At 39.3% G+C, this 19,430-nt stretch overlaps 1 protein-coding gene across 10 annotated transcripts in view; it reads left to right on the top strand.

Annotated features, from left to right (window-relative positions):
• The window catches only part of ERC2 (ELKS/RAB6-interacting/CAST family member 2), a 976,550-nt gene that overhangs the window by 158,990 nt on the left and 798,130 nt on the right, over window positions 1–19,430 (top strand). The window lies entirely within an intron of this gene.

Below are 19,430 nucleotides of genomic sequence, written 5' to 3'. Positions count from 1 at the left end.
TAGTTTTTACTGTACTTTTGGAGAAATTTCTATTTCACTGGTTTAAAGATTTGAAAAATAATCTTAAAGCATATGAAATATATCTATGTGCTTAGGAATGCATACATGGGTTTCTGAGTCTTCGTTTTAAGGAAAATTTTTGTTGTTGCTAATAGGCCCAAAATTATCCAGATACAATAAAATAATCTCAAGCAGATATTACTCAAGATTGGTATCAAGAGATCTTATTTCTCAGTGATATGACATATTCTTTCGGTGATGGTATCTGCAAAACAACCATTTCCTTTTTTTCTGGTTTTTGCTTTGACTTACTCAATGATAACATGGATCTCCTGTGACTTATCATTTCCAGGTTCCTAAGTGGCCCCTTAATTCTTGACATTTATCTCACATAGATTTTTAGGAAAAAAAATTTCTCTAAACCCTTTTTAAAGTCCTTAAGCTCCCGGGTAGAAGAATGTCAAATCTGAAAAAATCCTTAAAGGTGTTCTTTAATAAGTCATTCAGAGAGAGGAGTTACTTCATCTTGGTTGGAATGTGTCATGTGCTCCAACTCCTAAAGGCTTGGAGCCGCTGGAGTAAGGAATGTGGTTATGGCGGCTGTCCCATCAGTGGCATGTGGTGGAAGGGATGCGTCTAGACCAAAGACATTTGACTCCAGTGTGGAACTCTGGCTCGTGGCAGCTGTTGCACATACCCTGAAACTAATTATGTGGTAACATGCCCTCTGCAGTGCAGTGACCAAATAAGACTGGTACATGGAGCTAGAAGGGAAAGGGCAGGAAAGAGCTTTGTGCTGAGAGTTTGGTGCCTGGACTTCACAACTAGCAGTGCTGTCATTTCTGTTGTGACTTCAGACAACCAGTGGTCAACCTCTTTGGGCCTTAGTTTATCCTCCTGCAAAAAGAAACAAAGATTATCTTTGTGATCTGTGCCATCACTAGTGTTCAGTGATGTTAAATATTTGCTGTCTCTTTAAAATGCATGTACCAGCCTGTGGCAAAATCTAGGGTTATTCTTTTTTTTATGTGCTATTTTATGTGCTATTGCTTTATTTGCTTCAAGTTAGCACTTGAAGTGGCCAAACTAAAAAGTTTCTCTGGTTGAAATATTTTCTTTGTATAGACACAGCCAAACATTATTTCACTGACCCCACCCCCCCACCCACTGCCATTGCAGTTTCACCTGTTTGCACTGCATTCTGGAACAGTTTGCAATCTGTATTTGTATATTAATAATAGTAGGAGCTTTAAAATGATGGCTTCCTGTTGGCTAGGGTACTTACTAAGTTTCAGGCATAAGTAAGTATTGGGCATGTGTTATCATCTAACTTTATCATGCTTCTGCAAGATGTTTGTGTTATTAGCAGCTTTTAAAAGAGATGGAAACTGAGGTTTAGCGAAAATAACCTGCCAATATCCCACAGCCCCCACCTCCGCAAGGTTATATGACCTTAAAGCTAGTGTATGACCACATTGGAGGCCCATTCAAGGTTATCTGACTCCATAACTAGTGAGTGACCAGGCTTTTGGCCCCAGACTGTCTGATGTCATAGTCAGAGATCTTAATTTGGGATAGTAAATCAAATCTTTAAAACTTTCCATTATCCTTAGCAAACTAACACAGGAACAGAAAACCGAATATTGCATGTCAGAAGGTTGAACTGGCATGGTTACATCTTTATCATGCAGTTCACCTGAGTCTTACATATAGTCCTAAAGGGTACTTTAGGAATCCCCTACTCCAAATAAACATAATCATAGCACTGTCATATTATTTATATTGCTTCTTTTTTCTTTAATCAGAATAGCAATTGTAGTAGATTCTTCTTGGGGTTGCTGTGGACCTTTAAGCAACTCTTCTTCTTCTTGGAGTAGCTTCTGATGGTGAGGGTCAGCTGCCACAGCCTATTGATCCATGGAAGACACTTGGCCCAAGCCAGGCTAATTCTATACTCCATCCTGGGTATTTTCAATTTGGAGCAGGGAGTCCTTGAAACCAAGTAACATGGAACCAAGCTTCTCACAGAGATTCATGCTGCGTACTGCTTCCTTCTTTTCTTGGGTCTTGTTTTCACAGTTGCTGCTTTGATTCGGGAGATGTCTTGATATCCTTCTCATGCACTCCCTTCTGTGGCTCAAGACAGGCCAAGTTGTTTTCTGTTGCTTGCAACCCAAAGAATATTAACTAGCCTAGCGATGATGAGTAAATAAGTTATTCTTGGAAAAAATATTTGCTGAATGAAAATGGGAAATAGAAAGGAAGGCATCCGTAATGCTCTCGCCTCCCATCATTTTTAACAGCTTTATTGAGATATAATTCATGTATCATAAAATTTACCCTTTTAAATGGTACAATTCAGTGATTTTTAGTATATTCACAGAGTAGTGAAACCATCACGACTGTCTAATTTAAAACTTTAAGTACTCTAATTTAATTACCTCTCCTAAAAACTCCCTATCCTTTAGCAGTCATTTCCCCATCCTCTTCTCCCCAGCAATGATCACTGTGGTATATTTTCCTCTCTTTTTTTTTTGTCCATTCATATTACTTTTTTATGGTATGCTGGACACATTTTTGTTTATGGGGTATGGTATATTCTTTTATTTATTCATTCACTCATCTCCCACCCCATATATATATATATGAATATACATATTCACTAAATATTAAGGACCATAGGCATTGTGTGGATATAGCAGTAGGTAGCTTATCTTCACACCAGAGAAAGAAAAAGATACAGGCCTTTGATTCTAGTTCATTAATAAAATGGAAAACCTTAGAGAATTTGAATTATTAGGCTAATTAGGAACCAGTATATTCACATATTCAATTTTTTTCTGTACATTATTCAAGTTATAATTAATGAAAAAGATTTATCACAGACTCCTCATGGTTTTCCCAGTCACTTAAAATTCCACCGAGAGCACAGACATGCTACAGAAATGCTGCTTAAAAGCACAAATGAACAAAACAGTTTAGTGTAATGCCTAGAACTGGCATTGTGATGACTTTTTAATTGTTTTATTATTTTTAAATTGATACATAGCATTTAACATATTTATGGGATACATGTGGTATTTTGTTACATGCATAGAATGTGTAATGATCAAATTAGGGTAAATACTTCATCATCTTGAGTATTTATTTTTAAATGTTGGGAAGATTTCAAATTCTTTTTTCTAGCTACTTTGAAATATACAATATATTGTTGCTAACTATGGTCACCCACTCTATTCTGCTTTCAAACATTTGAATTTATACTTTCTAACTACATGTTTGTACCCATTGACCAACCTCTCCTCATCTTCCTTTTCACCCACACACCCTTCCTAGCTTCTGGCATCTGTCGGATAATTTTTAAAGGTCTTCTTGGATTGTTCTTTAAATAATGATAACAATAAGTAGCAGGACAGAATTAAAATTCAGTATTTATGGAATCTTTAGAAATAGTAAACAACATACACACTCATTTCTTGGTATCTGTGGGGGACTGGTTCCAGGACTCCCACAGATACCAAAATCTGTGGACGCTCAAGTCCCTGACATAAAATGGCGTAGTATTGTGTATATCCTATACACATCCTCCTGGATACTTTAAATCATCTCTAGATTACTTATACTACCTAACACAATGTAAATGCTGTGCAAATAGTTCTTATGCTATATTTTTTCTTTTTTTATTGTTGTATTATTTTTTGTTTTCCCTCAAATATTTTTAACCCGTGGTTAGTTGAAACCTCAGATGTAGGACCTGTGCATATGGAGGGCCAATTGTATATAATTTTATACACACACACACACACACACACACACACACATTTATATGTATATAATTTAACCTGGCAGGATTTCCTTTTTGACTTGGAAAGGTATCTTGGTAGAGTTGATTAACAGGTAAAAATACATGGTTTTATAGAGGAAATAGACATAGGGTTCGATAGATCAGTAGGGTGACTATAGTTTACAATAATCTATTATACATTTCAAAATTGCTAGAGAATAATAATTTGAATGTTTCTAGCATAAAGAAAAAAATATTGGCCAGGTGCTGAGGCTCAAGCCTGTAATCCCAGCACTTTAGAAGGCCGAGGCGGGCGGATCACGAGGTCAGGAGATTGAGACCACCGTGGCTAACACGGTGAAACCCCATCTCTACTAAAAATACAAAAAAATTAGCTGGGCGTGGTGGCGGGCACCTGTAGTCCCAGCTACTTGGGAGGCTGAGGCAGGAGAATGGCGTGAACCTGGGAGGCAGAGCTTGCAGCGAGCCGAGACTGCGCCACTGCACTCCAGCCTGGGTGACAGAGTGAGACTCTGTCTTAAAAAAAAAAAATTATATGTATATAGAAGGTGATGGATATCCCAAGAACACTGATTTGATCTTTACAAATTATATGAATGTGTTAAATTATCACATGTGCCCTGAAAATATCAATATCTATTATGATCTGTAAAAAAAATAGTACATAGTTCAACAATGGTTGAATCAATGAGTGAATGACCCACTTTATCTAGTAGTGTCCTGCATTGGGGTCACCACTCATAGTTTACTCAGACTTTATTAATCACACACACTGGCTTTTCAGTCTGTTTCTCAGGACTATCCTACAGCATTGTGTTCACAGTGCTTTCCTTCCCTAACTTTCCATTACCAAATAATCTTAAATCAGTAGTAAAACTGAAACTTTTTTTTTTTAAGTTTAGGGAAGCATTTCTCACACCTTCATGTGACTACAGATTACCTGTGGGTCTTGTTAAAATGCAGATTCTGATTCAGCAGGTCTGAGGTGAGACCTGTGATCCCACCTTTCTGACAAGATCCCAGGTGATGCTGATGCTTTTGGTCCAAGGATCCTCTGAGTAGCATGGAGGTCTGTTATTCTCCCTTCTCAGGGTTGGAGTGACTCAAGAAGTAGAGAGAAGCAGGGAGGGTACATGGGGAAAATCTCTCCTCTTTAAAACTTTAAGTAGCAAGGACTAGAGTTTGGCTGATGAATGCAGGCAGCTCAGAGTAGGGGAAAGTTAATATAGTTCAATGCCTGCCACCCAGCTATTTGAAATGATATTAATTTAGGTAAGACATCTTACAATTCTGAAAAGTACTTAGATGGTTAGCAGTTTTGCTAAATGAACATGTTGGAGGGTGAAGAGGAAGTGACAGGGAAGGAAATTTCAATAAAACCTTTAAAACATCATTGGCATTAAACATTTGCTAAGCAGTTAAATGAAAGAGCCGTCCTATAATAACTGTATGTGGCTGTGACTGTTAATATTATAAGCGTTTCTATTTTAGCTATCGTTTCTATCATTACATGTTTGGGGTAGCTTCTCAACACATTTTAAAAATACCAGTATTTCTTAAACTGTAGTTTTTTTTGTAACCTGTATCAGGTTGAGAAGTGTTGATAACAGGGCATGCCATTATCCTTTAGTTGGTTGTGGATTACTGGCTAACAACAGGGAAAGAACACTGACCTTCAAAACAGAAATGGTTGGTATTCCTGAGAGTCCCTTGTAGAGTTATTTATAGGTCAGTTAATGTGAAATAAATTATATCCATCTTCGAATTGGTCTTAAAACATCTATTTCCCTTTTTCTCTTATTTAAAAAAATGCCAAAGCGCTTAGCATTTTGTTTCCCACTGTTGCATTTATTTGATAATCAAAGATTTATGTTCATTATGCCCGTTTCTTTTCCCTGCCCAAATCGGAGGAGGGAGGACAGAAATTTTTATTCCAGGCCTCTAGCCACCACCAGTGTCTCAAAATAATGAAAATAGCTAACATTTGTGGAGCATTCATTATGTGCCAAGCCCTGTGCTTCAGGCTTTAAGGGAACTTGTTTGCTCACTCAGTAAGCATCTCCTGTGGTGTTTGTATGAACCCTGTAGTGAGTTACAATTATTATTTCCTGTTTACGGATGAGTAGCCTGATGCTCAGAGTACTTAAGTAATTTGTTCAAGGCATCACAGGCTGTAATGGGTAGATCCAGGATTCAAAACTCAACTCTTCACCACTGTTCTCGGAAGCTGAGACAAGTTTAGTGATTTTTCCCCAGGTCATGTAACTGGTTAGTTGCAAAGCTAGAATTAGAACTTAAGTCCTTAACTCTAAGCTCAGTGCAGTATTCCAATATTGTGCCACCTTAGAGTATTGGTCTGTAATGAAAACCAGAACTCCTCTTTGTGTACAAAAGCAACTGCCAAGAGGGCTTTCCCATGTATACTGTTCTTAGTGCTGTGAATCTTGGCAAAACGTCACATATTATCAACCAAAGTGAGTTATGCAGTTATCAATGACAGTGTGTGGGTGAGGAACCCAGAGTCCCAGTGCTTTTAAAAATCACCTATCCATATTCTTTATTTAGTTATATGTGCTTCTCCTTGGGGTATTCTACCCCAAAAGAGAAAGCCTAGAGGCTAGACCATATGTCTAAATATTAATTTTTTATACCTCCCTCAGCAGGCCAACTCTTCCACCACACACTGGGGCCACATGTTTTCAGCTGGTCTGCTGTTTGTCTTTTCACACACATGACACAGCCTAAGGAAGGTTTGAAGTCATGAAGAGTGTTGTACAGCCTGTACATAGGATTACAGAGAAAGGGATCAGAGAACCTGCCCTTCACATTAATTACAGACAAACTAGAAAGTGATTAATAAGAAAATAAAGTCACAGGAGAAGGAGAGCAGGCCAAGTTGTCTGCAAAGAGATTCTGTTTTCTTTGAAAGAGTTATGGTAAGTACTTGCTTGAGAAGGAGTATGGATTTATTAAAAAAAAAAAAACTTCACGACTTTTGGATATAAGCCAATTCATATTTTTATATAGCTTGGAGACGGTTTTCATAGCAATGAAACCCTAAGCTGCTTTACAGTGCAAAACTTTATCATTTTTGTTTTTTCCCCATAGTGTGGAAAAGAGCTTAAGGTCACACAGTTTTTCAAACCTGCCAGGAACTCATATTTTCCATGTTTGGAGATAAGACACAGTAGATTCTAAACATCTGGCTATTCCCTATTTAAATAATTGTGTGTTCCATGCACATCATACATATATAATTATATTTTCATTCTAGTTACCTTTCTGCGTTTTAGACTTCTGAGATCTGGATTAGATTCTGACTCCAGTAGCTATTGGAAGTCACTCTTATAAACGCTGGCTAAGGCAAAGTGTATTTTTCCTTCTTTTTTATATAAACTCAAGTAGGGCTTAGTTTCTTGTATTTTCATTGTAACTTCTTTCAGAACTGAATGAATATAAGAGCTTATATGAGTTGTTCAAAATGAAATTCTGTAGTATTTTTAGAGCAGGGGAGACTGTAGAATTGGCTGGAGGAAACCTCAATTTTAGACACTGGCCTGTATCTGCTAATGATGTGATTGCAGTCAAATCCCCTAAGCCACCCCAATTTATGCTCTTGTGAAGTGGACATAGTGTTGGCAGCTTTGGAGCAGTATTGTCAGATGAGTGAGTGGTGGATGTGAGGCATGTGAGTTTTGATGGAGAGGACAGGACAGAGTAATCCAAGGTTAAGGAAACTCTCTGCACCCCCAGCCCCTCAATCTAGCTATAGCTAAGCAAAGAGGAATGGAAACCTGTTCTCTCTGAAATTGTTCCCTTGTGCCGACGGTCTGGTGAGACAGTTTCCCTCTGGTCCTCTCACCTTTCTTCTATACTTCATTATGAAAATTAGAAACTATCCTTGAGAGGGTCATTCTGTGTGTGTGTGTGTGTGTGTATGCAAGTGTGTGTATAGTGAATACATGATTATATGATACATGACAATAGAACCCTTCCTTTCCACTACTCCCCCAACAGAACACGTTGGGGGAGTGTTGGGGGAGTTAACATCTGCAGAATGCTGTTCCAGGGAACGTATTTGGGGAAACACTATTGAAACACAGTCTGGTAAAAGCCATGAGGATGCTTAATGTTTCAGTGGCCTGATTGGTTAAAGAAGTACACCAGGTTAATGGTCTTGGCATTTTGGCTCCAATGTCACCAGTATTTGAAGTTGAGGACTCGCTTTTCTTGAGGGCTTGTCTAGAGGAACACACAGTGTCTCACTGAAGCCTTTGAATAACATTGTGAGGTCTACACTATTATCCCCAGTTTACAGATGACCAAACTATGGCTTAGGGGAGGTTCAGTAACTGAGCTCTGGTAATTGAGAGACTCTCAGCCAATATTGCTCAAAACCCATACTTTCCTCCCTGCACTGTAATTGTGCACTGCATGGGAAAGATAAATTGAGATAAGATGCAAGGATTCAGGTTGCTTCTTTACTTTGGAAAGGCAAAAAAATATACATTTTTCTTGTTGACCTGGTAGGTGATGATTTCAGGTGCTGCTGATGTTGAAGTTGGCCTCTCGTTCTTTGTGAATTCACTTTAGGAGCCATGTGCAGACATTTTCTAGCCAAACATCATGATTATGAGACTATATCCTACACCCCCTGCCCTTGGTAGGCCACCTTCCTGTCTGGATCCTGTGATAATCCATCAGTGCACCTCTGCCTCAGGGCCAGTGTGTATCACAGTGCCTTGGCTCTGGCCTCTGATTCAACCATGCAGGGTGAAGGAGGATGGCTGTAGGCACAGGCTCTGCTGATACGTGGGGAGTGATGCTGAGCATATTGTGAGCTCATGCTTGCCACTGAAGTTATGATTTGTGTGTACTCTGTGACTTAAGGTAGGTCTTGCATCCCTGTTTTACAGATGAGGAATCTGAGATTCAGAGATGCTAAGACACTTTCTCAAGATCACACAGCTTGAAAGTGATAGGGCTGGGATTGGAACCAGGCAGCCTGGCTCCAGAGTCTGGGCTGTTACACACTATATTATACTCCTCCCACAGGTTCATCCAAGGAGATTATTCTATGCTGTTGGATAGGTACAAAAGAACACGTATGTAAATTATGGTATATAATACTAACATGAACACCTGGAGAGCCTCCCTGCCCCACCTGAGAAAATTACCCATCCTGTTGATGTTACACATGAGTGCATCTCAGTTTCTATTTCTTCTTCTGTGTTATGATAATCATGCCCTTGAACCTTGTCTAAGTGGGATGATGTTGTGTATATTCTCTGTTTTTACTTCTTCCATTCAATATTCTTTTAAGATAAATTCCTGTTGCATGTAGCTGTCATTTGTTCTTTTGCACAATAATCTAACATCCCATTACATGCTTATGTCATAATTTATCTGTTTTCCTGTTGATGGACTATTTCTAGTTTTTGCTATTAGGAATAGTGCTGTACTGAATGTTCTTGTATGTGTCTGTTGTGCTCATGTACAAGTATTTCTTTAGGGCAGGGGCCAGCAGACTTTTTCTGTAAAGTGCCAGTTAGTAAATATTTTAGATTTCATGGGTCATATGGTGTCTGCTGCTTGACTCGCAATTGCAAAAGTAGCAATAGACAATATATAAGGCTGGGAGCCATGGGTCACACCTGTAATCCCATCACTTTCGGAGGCCGAGGCGGGAGGATCACTTGAGGTCAGGAGTTCGAGAACAGCCTGGACAACACGGAGAAACCCCGTCTCTACTAAAAATACAAAAGTTAGCCAGCATGGTGGCGCATGCCTGTAGTCCCAGCTACGTGGGAGGCTGAGGCATGAATGAGACTTACTTGAACCCGGGAGGTGGAGGATGCAGTGAGCTGAGATTGTACCAGTACACTCCAGCCTGTGCCACAGATGAGACTTTGTCTAAAACAAACAAACAAACAAACAAACAAAAACAATATATATGTCAATGGATATGGCTGTGTTCCAATAAAACTTTATTTACAAAAGCAGGCAAAAGGCCAGATTTGGCCCTTAGGCCGTAGTTTGCCATCCTGGCTTCAGGTATGTACCTAAGGGTAAAATTTCTGGGTGAGGATATGCATGGTGAGTTCTTGCAATGTTGCACTAGTTTATGTGCAGCAGCTGTGTTAGGAGTTCTTGTTGATCAACATCCTTGTCAGTACTTGCTATTGTTATTTATTTTTGCTGCTGCTATTATGATTATTATAGTGTGTGTGTGTGTGTGTGTGTGTGTGTGTGTGTGTGTGTGGCTAAGAGAGTGGGGTATAAAATGCTTTCTTGTTGTGGCTTCCATATGGCTCATGTGGTTTTCTGATTACTAATAAGATTGAACATCTTTTCATGTTTATTGGCTGATCGTATTTCCTGTTCTGTGAAATGCCTGCTCATTTCTTTTGTGCATTTTTCAATTAACTGTTGGTACTTTTTTATTGAATTATAGGAATTCTATATATAGTCTTGATAATAATTTTTTGTCATTTTAATGTATTGCAAACATCATCTCTCAACTGTGGATTGTTTTTTCCTTCTGTTTATAGTATCTTTTGTTGAACAGAAATTCCTAATTTTAACATTGTCAAATTTACTACTCTTCTTTTTATGGCTACATTTTTTGTGCCCTGCTGATAAGGAAATAACTTTCTTATTTTTAATAATGTATAGATTCTTTTGGGTTTTCTAAGTAGAAAACCACATAATACAATTGATGATAATAGAACTTTCCTTCTTTTGAATTATTATTTTTTTCTTCTTATTTTCTGGTCTTACTGTCCTAACTTAAGCCTCCAGGAGAAGGCTGATGCAACATTCTACAAGTGGTGCTTATAATGGCGTAATTTTATTTCTCGTTTTAAGGGGCATGCTTCTAACATTTACCATTAAGAATGATACTGTCAGTTTGCAGCAGATATACTCTATAAGTTAAAGAAATTCCTCTTTATTCCTAGTTTGTAACAATTTTTAGAAAACACTAAGACTTTATATCTTGAGCTGATCATAATTATTTTTCATCTTTACTCTGTTAACATTATTTATAGAATACTTTGTCTAATGCTGAAGTGTCCTCTAATTCCTATGAGAAACACATCTTGGGCATGATGTATTACCTTTTTAATATATCCCTGTATTCCACTTGCTAGTAATACTCATCGTCTAAGTGTGAAGTTTGGACTAGAAGGTACCTTTCTTGTATAGTTCATGCCTAGCTTTGGTGTCAAGATGATCAAGTCTCACAGAATGAAGACTTTCCATTTATCTGAAAGTTTTTGCAAATTGGAATCACCTGGGCTTTCTTTGCAGGAAGAGTTTTAAAATTCTGATTCTATTTATTTAATAGCTGCAGAACTCGTCAGGATTTCTGTTTCTTCTAGAGTCAGATTATGTAAGATATGACTAGTCGTTTGTCCATTTTCTTGACATTTCAAAATTTGTTGGCCCAAAGTTAACAGTATTTTCATATCACCTTTTAAATATTTCCTATGTGTACTCATTTCTGAAGAGGCTTGTTTTATTAGTCATTTCAAAGAACCATCATTTTGCTTTGTGGCTTATCTCCATTGTGTCTTTGTTTACTAGTTTTCTCTTTTTTCTTACCCCATCTGTTAGGTTTCACTTTAAATACTTTATTTTTCATTGCTGTATATTTTTATTCTTTTTCAGATCTGGTTGATAATTTTGGAGAGTCACTTTTCCATGCTGATTCTTCAATTCTATATTTCTGCTGAAATATTTATTTATTTTCTTAAACATTTCAGAAACACCTTATATTCTGCATATGGCCATCACTCGTGGAAGTTTCCTTGTGTCTGTGGTAATTTTTTATTGTAAGCTTGTATTTCATTAATCTGAATTTTTTGGACTCCTGAGGGCTTTTGTTCTCTGCCTAATCGCCTCTCCCAGTCCTTGCCCACCCACTGCCTGTCCCCCTTACAAGGATTTGCATTTGCATCTGTTAGGCGCCAGGGGGCACTTAGGACCACATTCACCCCTTCTGCAAATATGGGCTTGCTAGAAGAATCTCAGTTCCCTCGCTTCAGTGAGTCCCAGTTCGCTCTCTCAAGCTCAGTGCTTAGATTGGGATTTGCTCCTTATAAGAGGAGGAAGAGAGACCAGAGAGTGCTCTTTCCCACAACCCCTCCCTTGGAGATTTCCCTTACTTCCTTGTAAGCTCAACTATGCTTTGAAAAGCATATTTGCTCTTATCTAGCTGTAGTGTAGAGGAGGGCCTATCAGAGAATGCAGTCTCCCGGAAGCCTAGAAAAGGAAGTCATTATGACCTCCTTCATTGTCCTGGGATGGTATCCCAGAGCTGCATGTTTGAAACTGGGAATAAATTGGACACACCAAGCTACTTATCTCCCCTTCCATTTGCATATTTTTAATGCACAGATGAGTCATTTTAAGCTTTTTCCCTTTTGTGGACTGGAGATGGGGCTAGTCTTTACTATCCAGGGGAGACTTTAAAGTATGCAACTAAGTTTGGAAAAAGGCTAAACAGGATTGGGTTAAAAGCCAAGTATCAGGATAAATGTAAAAAATTCTATTTGTGCTCCTAGCAAAGTGACTGCAGACAGCACCCTGGATTCCCATTGTCACAGTTGCTTTACTTTCCTCCAGGGTATCTTTCCAGTGGCAGACGGTGGAGAATGGAGTTTGCCTTTTGAATTTTGAATCTTTGCAGATAACTGGAGAATGATCCCAGAAACAGGGTGGCGAGTAAAAACCTTTCTGAACCCTCATTCAACCACAGACTCACTTTGCACTTGAGGAGAATTAGCTGTTTTGCCATAAGCGCTAAGCTGTGCTGTAAGTGCTAAGTTGACAGCAGTTTGACTGGGACCCAGGCATGAGATTGGATCACCTGGTAATGTCCTTTCCTAGTGCAAGTGGGTATTGGAAGGTCTCTGTCCTGATGTGCAGTGGAATGGAAGCCACAGAAAGAATGACTGAAGCTTTCAGAAGTTGAGACCACGGTGATGCCTGGGAGATTCCAAAGGGATGGCCCTAGAATACAGTCATGAAAATTCTGGTTTGTAGGTACTTGCTGTAGGTAACAAGATGAAATGAATGCCAGTGGAGTTTGGGTGACTGTCTTAAAAGAAGTGTGTTTTCATAGTTGGGAAAGGGTAGATGATTTGGCTTGAAGGAACCCCCTCTGGAGGAGGAAATTGAAAACTGCAGTTTTTCGTACCTTTCACTCATAGAGAAGGTGCTGTGGCTTTGCTAGAGCGTTCACTTGTATCCTGGTCCTTTAGAGCTAGTTTTTATTGAATATGTCTTCCAATATTTACACAGTCTAATTCTGAGTACTTAGAAAAGAAGTCTTAAATAAATTGTCCTTGGATCATTCCATGTGATTTAACTACTGGATAGGACCCGATGACATGGAAGTGAAGTGACTTAGGTATCTCTCATCCTCCTTGTCAGAGACACCATGGCCATTTCCTACATTGTCAAAGTGTACAGTTGTCAAAGTTCCTAGTCAAAGTGTACAGTTACCCCCTTTTGGTCTACTCTTAGGGTTATTGAAATACATACCAGGACTGAGTCCAGGATCCCAGAAACCCAGATTCTGGCTTTGTCAGTGTGTATCTGCTCTTGAGCCTGTCATTTCATCTGTGTGGATACAATTTTCTTGTTTATAAAATGAGGTTAATAAGGCAGTCTTTAAGGTTTCTTTGAGTTCTGAATGTTCCTATTCCCTGGCAGCAGATGGTTTATGTCTTTCTGAATATAGTTTTTTGTTGCTATTGTCACTGCAGCATATCCTAAGCCTATCCTGATTGATGTCTTACTCTGCATGTGGTACTTTCTAGAGCTTTATATGTATTAACTCATTTAATCCCCATTAAATGATTTATCCTCATTAAATTTAATGATTCCAAGGTAGTAGGAATTACTACTCTCCTCCTTTTACAAATGGGGAGGCCGAGGCACAGAAAGGTTATCAATTTCTATGGATTATTTCTCTTATTATATTTTATAATTGAAATTGTCTATGTTAAATACATAACTGAAAATCTGGTAATTTTTTTTTTTTTTTTAGATACAGGGTCTCCCTATGTTGCCCAGGCTAGTCTTGAACTCTTGGGCTCAAGTGATCCTCTCAGCCTCCCAAGTAGCTGGGACTATAGGCATATGCCACTGTGCCCAGCTTGGTAAATGAGTTTTGAAACTTGATTGAGTTGAATTGCTAAAAAGTAGAACAATGAGAAAGAAGAGAGTAGGAGGGGGAGAGAAGAGGGGAGAGGGAGGATGGATAAGATTACTTCACATCCCCTCCCCATCTTCAATTATGTAAAGCAAAAGGATGATCAAGGATCTACAAGGTATGTATTTTCCTCAAAAATCATTTTTGTAGGAACAAGATTCCTATTTGATTTTGAATATCTTAAAATTAAAAGAAAATGAAAACTAAAAGAAAATGAAAAATTAAAAGAAAATGAAAATATAAACATGAATTTGAGAAAATTTTGAACACTAAATTTTATGCTGATTATGAGATTGCTTCATCATGCTGAAGTCATTTAGTGACTAATAGTGTGACTACCTGAAAAATAGATTTTGCTTCTTAATAAATGTACAGCCTGGAAGCATCCATCGTAACCACTTCTGAATAAGGAACAGCCTGGTTAGGATGGCTAATTCTTTCTTTTTAAATAGATATGGGGTCTCTCTATGTTGCCCAGGCTAGTCTTGAGCTCCTGGCCTCAAGTGATCTCCCATCTTGATCTCCCGAAGTGCTGGGATTACAGGTGTGAGCCACCACACCCAGCCAAGATGGCTAATTCTTATTTTTGAGAATTTCTATTTCTGTTATAAATGCCTACCTGTCTGCTTTTACTACTTCTCCCCTCCCCATCCTTTTCTCCTGCCATCTTGAAGCATTTGTCCCAATTCAGAGGCCAATGATGTCGTGGTTTGAACAGGGGCATTGGGGTCAAAGTGTTTGGATGAACACCTGTGGCTGTACCACTTACGTAGGTGGGTGACTGGGAGCAGGTTACTTAAGTACTTTGTGTCCCCATTTTCTTATGCATTAAGTGGAGATCATAACAGTTGCTACCTTTTAGGGTGGTTCTGAGGATTAAGACACCTTAGGACCATGCATGGCATGTGGTATTACAAATGATATACAGATTTTTGCTTTTACTGTTTCTTAATAGATCTGGTCTGTCCTTACCTCTCTGCTTTTACAGTTTCTCTTCTCTTTCCATCATTCTTCACAGGGATGACTCTCATTTGCCCTTCAAATAAGACATAGTTTATTGGTGGCCACTTGGTTTGGGATGTTTTCCTACATGCCCCTAGCCTGGGTTCCCTCCTCTCTGCATTTCTAGCCACCTGATTATGACTTCTATTGTAACCCTCATGACATAGTGTTTCTCCTATTGGTTTATTTGTCCACATAGACTTTGAACATGGGCTATTTTTTTTCTTTTTTTTTTTCTTTTTCTTTTTTTTTTTTGTATTTCATTAGTATGAGGGAGATACTCGGTAACTGTATACTGAATGGATAAATGGACCAATTTTCCCTCCATTCTCCTCTGCTCCCTTTCTTCTTTCCTGCTTTTCTTCTTTCTTATCTTCCTTCATTTCTACCATCCTTCCTCCCTCCCGTTGCTGTCAAACCTGGCACTTGCCACCTTATCTTCATTATTGCCCACAGGAACCCTATAGTAGGCATTATGATTATCCCCACTGCGTAGATGTGGAGACAAAGGATCAGGGCAGTAAGGAATGTGTCCATTCAGAGGGGCAGCTCCCTCACAGAGTGGTCTTTCCAATGTTGCTGTTTCTGTTCAAAGCATTTGGCAGTTTTTCTTTGGAATTTCCTTCTGGCTGGTTTACGAATCTTAAGAAGACCAATCTTATTTTTGGTTACGCTCAGAAAAGATCATTTCCTTTGTGATCATCCCAGTTCATGATGTTTGACTCCAGATAAACTTGGATCATCTCAGAAATCCAAGCCACCTTCAAAGGACAAAGATTTGCCATGATCAAGAATATTTAAATGACGGCCGGACACAGTGGCTCACAAGTGTAGTCCCAGCCCTTTGGGAGGCTGAGGCAGGTGGATCACTTGAGCTCAGGAGTTTGAGACCAGCCTGGGCAACATGGTGATATCTCATCTCTACAAAAAATACAAAAATTAGCTGAGTGTGGTGGCACACACCTATAGTCCCAGCTACTTGGGAGGCTGAGGTGGGAGGATCACTTGAACCCAGAAGGTGGAGGTTACAGTGAGCCGAGATCATGCCACTGCACTTCAGCCTGGGGACTGAGTGAGACTCTGTCTCAAAAAAAAAAAAAAAAAAATCCATCAGCTGGGCGTGGTGGCTCACGCCTGTAATCCCAGCACTTTGGGAGGCCAAGGCAGGCGGATCATGAGGTCAGGAGATCGAGACCATCCTGACTAACACTGTGAAACCCCGTCTCTATTAAAAATACAAAAAAATTAGCTGGGCGTGGTGGCGGGCACCTGTAGTCCCAGCTACTTGGGATGCTGAGGCAGCAGAAAGGCGTGAACCCGGGAGGCAGAGCTTGCAGTGAGCCAAGATCGCGCCACTGCACTCTAGCCTGGGCGACAGGACGAGACTCTGTCTCAAAAAAAACAAAAAAACAAAAAAAAAAAAACAAAAAAACTATCTGCCTATCTAGCTATATATGTATACATATACATATATATAAAATGCCTCAAAGACAGTTGCCAAAGCACTCTTTCAAGAGTCTTGGCTGCAGCCGCATCTCTGGGCTGAAGGCTGCAGATACTCCTGTGGACTCTGTTCTAATGTGGTTTAAGGACAGCGGGTTGGTAGATGAAGGTTAGGTTACTTTATGGTCCCACCTCATGATTTTTGTGACAACTTTGTTGATATATAATTTATGTACCATACAATTCACTCATTTACAGTGTGAAATTCATTGGTTTTAGTATATTCACAAAGTGGTGCAAAGGACACCCCTATCTAACTTGAGAACATTTTCATCACCCCAGAAGATGCCACATACCCTTTAGAGTCCCCCCATTTCCTCCACACCCCCCAGCAATCACTAATTTATTTTCCATCTATGGATATGTTTGTTCTGGACATTCTATTAGTGGAATTATACAATATGTGGTCTTTTGTGACTGGTTTCTTTCACATGGCATAATGTTTTCAGATTTATCCATCTTTTCCTCTATGTCAGCACTTCATTCCTTTTTATGGCTGAATAATATTCCATTAAATTGGTATACTAGATTTCATCCATTCACCAGTTGATTGACAAATGGGTTATTAACACTTTTTAACTAATATGAATGTTGCTGCTATGAATATTTGTGTCTGAGTCAACTGATGAATGGATACATAAAATGTGGTATATTCGTTCAATGGAATATTATTCAGCCATAAAAAGGAATGAAGTACGGATGCACACTACCACATGGATAAACCTTGGAAACATGCTAAGTGAAAGAAACCACTTATTGCATGATACCATTGATATGAAAGGTCCATAACAGGCATAAAGACAGAAAGTAAATCAGTGGTTACCAGGGCCTGGGGAAAGGGAGGGAGAGGGGGAATGACTGCTAAAGGGCATGAGGTGTCTCTGAGGTAATGTTAAAAAATTTATTATGGGCTGGGCGTGGTGGCTCACGCCTGTAATCCCAGCACTTTGGGAGGCCGAGGCGGGCGGATCACGAGGTCAGGAGATCGAGACCATCCTGGCTAACACGGTGAAACCCCGTCTCTACTAAAAATACAAAAAATTAGCCGGGCGTGGTAGCGGGCGCCTGTAGTCCCAGCTACTCGGGAGGCTGAGGCAGGAGAATGGCGTGAACCCGGGAGGCGGAGCTTGCAGTGAGCCGAGATCGCGCCACTGCACTCCAGCCTGGGCGACAGAGCGAGACTCCGTCTCAAAAAAAAAAAAAAAAAAAAAAAATTTATTATGTTGATGGTTGCACAACTTTGTATGTTACACTTTATAGGGGAGCATTGTATTAAAAATGAATAACCTCCATCATTAAATACATATCAGTTTCTTTCTCTGCATTCAATACCCTGAGAGGCACTGTGGTATACAGATGAGAATGCTCTAATAATTTCTCAATGGACATTCATAAATGGGAATATGAATTGGATACCCAGAAACAGTATAATCAAGATGGTGCATCACCCAGTGCTAGTTTCTGGGTGTAGGCCACACTCAGAAAGATCTCAATACCTCTGAGTGTCAGCTATAGGAATTCAGAAAGATTTCAAAATGTTGACTGCTCCAATATTCATATAACTTAGATATAGTATTACCCCATGCCTTACAATACTGTGAGTTCCCTGTGGGCAGGAGCTATGTCTTATGTCCCTCTTGATTCCTGTGCTTAGCATTGTGTTCATTCCACAAGCAAGATCATGTGTTTGGCGAATGAATAGCTGCTGTCTTGGAAGCATCTTGGCTTGTCCATAGGGATAGAAATGCCTTCAGGCTTGTGGCTGCCTTCTCTGACCAGCCTGGGGGTTTGTCCTATGGGGAAAGGTGTTGCCAAATTCACCAACTATCTTCAAGCACGGGTGCCTTTTCCCACATCTGATAACTATTTTGTTTCTCTGGTGCTTTCACTCTGACTTTGCTTAAAATGGTGACCCAAAATAACAGTTGCTTCCCTCTCTAGTAGTACTTTCAAGACTTTCTGTTTCTGGGTCAGTGAGATTTAGGAAAACAAAAGGTGGGATAAACCTCAGGTTTGGTCTTTCTATTTTTTTTCCATGTCTATCAAACGTCAATGCTATAAACTCCATGTAGCTTATGGGTCTTTGCTGTAATTAGAATTTTTTTCTTTTTTTTTTTCTTCTTCTGTGAAGGTACTTTATGTTAAGTTCTTTCTGTTAAATATTCTTTGCTTGCACTGGACTTTTCTTTGTGTTGATTTTTTGCTTCATTTTTTTTTCGTTTACCATGCTGTTCAGTTACTGGATGCCAGAAGAACCAAGGTTTGTCCACTCTTTGCAGCTTGTTTGTTCTGCTCTGTGCAGCCTCACCTCCTTGTGTGTTTGAGTGTGTTTGTCTGTGCCTGCATTTATTCCCTTTTGCTTGCAGATGCAGTAATCCTGTTTACTAAACCTGTTCACAGCTTTATTTGTAAAAAATAAAGTCTTTGTTTGTGTCTACTTGTAGTGGATGCTATTATTTTCATTTTTAAATCACCACATATTGATCGTGGGAAATAATGGATAGTACAATAAAGAATACCTTAGGAAACAAGGAATACTGAGTCTGGAGCATTCTGGGCATAAAGAAGGTGTGTTTGTGAAAGTTTCCTTCTAACCTTTTCCATTTCCTAAATTAAAACTCTGTAGATGTATAATTTCCCTTGTGATTGACACTAATCTATTGTTTCTGTGTATGTGTGCATTTCTCTTCTCTCAAGACATTCAGAAAGCATCACTGAATTAATCTCCCCCTCTCCATGTGCTGTCCCATGCTTCTGAAGTCACCGTGGAGGAATTCATGGCTGGCCCTCCGGACCTCATGATTAACATTCCATCTTCATAGTGTGGTGGCAGCAAGCGGCACTTGACATTTTCATTGACTTTTTTTCCTTCTTTCTCCTCTCCCGCTCCATCTTTCT

Source organism: Pan paniscus, chromosome 2, assembly GCF_029289425.2.
Source record: "Pan paniscus chromosome 2, NHGRI_mPanPan1-v2.0_pri, whole genome shotgun sequence".
In the NCBI taxonomy this organism is placed as follows: domain Eukaryota; kingdom Metazoa; phylum Chordata; class Mammalia; order Primates; family Hominidae; genus Pan; species Pan paniscus.
Note: the sequence above shows the minus strand (reverse complement) of the source record. Positions and strands in the feature narration are given on the sequence as shown.